The following is a 1,206-nucleotide window of genomic DNA, read 5'->3' on the forward strand; positions in this document are numbered from 1 at the left end:
CCTCGGTAGATGGAGTTGACCCCTGGCGATAATTTCAGGTCAACACCCCGACATATGAACAACCAACAACGAAATTGAAGGTCACTACTAATTCCATGACCTGAGATAATTAATTCCTAATTCTCAAAAAATTCTCAAGTTAAATATTTTCTTATATTTAATTCAGAGTTTTGGTGAAATTTGTTCTATTTTTATCCACTAATTCGTGTCATAAGGTTTGAGTTAATTATTTTTTCACTTTTACGGAAAAATTTTGATGCAATGTTTTCTGAGAATCTGGTCTTTGTTGTCAATTTAGTGCAATGTTATAAGGTCACCCTAACCTAACCTAACCTAACCTAACCTAACTTAACCATACTTTACTTAAACTAATCCAGCCTAAGACGTTTTACAATTTGTGGACGATTGGATATTATTATAACGTCCCCATGGCGCAGTGGATAGCGCGCTGGACTTCTAATCCAGAGGCCGCGGGTTCGAATCCCGTTGGGGATGCGTGGATATTTTAGAATGAATATTGATTACTTAGTCGTTGAAACAGAGAGACGGCATCTTAACACTGGAGGGGAAACCCTAAATTAGATTAGGGTGTACTTAACCGACAGGAGACACAGAGTTAACTTAAATGGTATCCGAACGGGGTGACGTCACGAGCGGAGTACCCTGAGGTTTGGTACTCGGGCCGCTACTATTAATTATACATTAACAAAAAGAACCGAATAACTGAATTTATTTAGGACAGGAAAACAATACAGGAAGACCTTTACAAACTTATAGTATAGACGGAAAATGACAGATATGTTATTATTATTTTTTCTTCATTTATTGGGCACTCCCCTACATCCTTGTGTAAGGTGAAGCGCAGAAGCGTTTACAGCGCCCAACAGGGAAGCATGCTAAGTTCATGCTTGCCTTATGTCTTATGGGTTAAGGGCGTGGAAGCCTGAAGAGTCGAGGGCGTAGAAGCCTGAAGAGTCAATGGTTTATGTCTAAGCAAGTTATTGGAATTTCCAACAACTTGTCCCTGAATACGAATTCGCAACTTTCGACTTACAGCAGGTACCTACTGTACTGCTAGGTGAACAGGGGCCAAGGGGACTAGGAAGAGTGTCCAAACAACTTCCGCCGGCCCATATTATCTAATGTTGAAAAATGTAAAGTTCTGAAGCCAGGGAATGAAAAAGGAACAAACTAAAACAACACGAA

General features: G+C 39.9%; 1 non-coding gene across 1 annotated transcript; it reads left to right on the plus strand.

The window, feature by feature from the left end:
- The first annotated feature begins 422 nt into the window (after positions 1 to 422).
- Trnar-ucu lies at positions 423 to 495 on the plus strand. The gene has a single exon. It is a non-coding gene; the product is annotated as a tRNA-Arg (tRNA).
- The last annotated feature ends 711 nt before the right edge of the window (positions 496 to 1,206 follow it).

Source organism: Homarus americanus, unplaced genomic scaffold, assembly GCF_018991925.1.
Source record: "Homarus americanus isolate GMGI-L3 unplaced genomic scaffold, GMGI_Hamer_2.0 scaffold11150, whole genome shotgun sequence".
In the NCBI taxonomy this organism is placed as follows: domain Eukaryota; kingdom Metazoa; phylum Arthropoda; class Malacostraca; order Decapoda; family Nephropidae; genus Homarus; species Homarus americanus.